A 746-nucleotide genomic window follows, 5' to 3' on the forward strand; every position below is an offset into this window, starting at 1 on the left:
GGCCACGTCACACTCTGCCCAAAGTCCTGGGGGACCCGAGGACAGGGATGCCCCAGGAGGGAGCTCCTGCTGCCAGAGCCACCTCCCCACCAGCAGCCTCAGCACAGCAGCAGCATCGGGATGGACAAACGCCCCCTCCCCCCCTTCCCCATCCCAATAAAACACCATTTCTTCAGAAGAAACCGTTTTATTATTTTTTTTTCCCAAAGAAAAAAGAAGCAATATAAATATTAGAGTATAAAACTTGCGTGTAACACATGGACGTTGGGCTATACGGGTATAAGAAGGATATAAGCATATATATAATATATAAGTATAATTCAATATTAGACACATTGAAAGGGCAAACGTGGTTTCATTTCACGTACACTCGGAGCACAGACCACATGGAAAGAAGAGGGAGAGGAAATGGAAAATACTGGTGTCCACGAGTTAGTTACCAAAGATTAAAAATAACACGCCACTAAATGCACGACACTCAACTAGGCTACCTCAGGTTGCAGGTTAAAAAGAAATATAAAGACTACAATTCAGCTACAGCATCTCTAGAGGGGTGGGAGGGGGGCAGGTGGCAGCTGCTGGGGAGAGGGGACAGGGGGGACAGGGTGGGAACCCTCCCAGCGCAGCCAGTGCAGAAGGTGACTGGATCCAGGAGGAAAAGGTGGTGGCAGCTGCTGCTGCCCTGGGTTTGGGGAGTTTTTTTGGGGGGAGGCTGCTGCCGGGGCCTAGGAGGGCGGGTCTTGGGG

The sequence above is a fragment of the Chaetura pelagica genome, unplaced genomic scaffold (assembly GCF_000747805.2).
Source record: "Chaetura pelagica isolate M959 unplaced genomic scaffold, ChaPel_1.0 scaffold217, whole genome shotgun sequence".
Classification (NCBI taxonomy): domain Eukaryota; kingdom Metazoa; phylum Chordata; class Aves; order Apodiformes; family Apodidae; genus Chaetura; species Chaetura pelagica.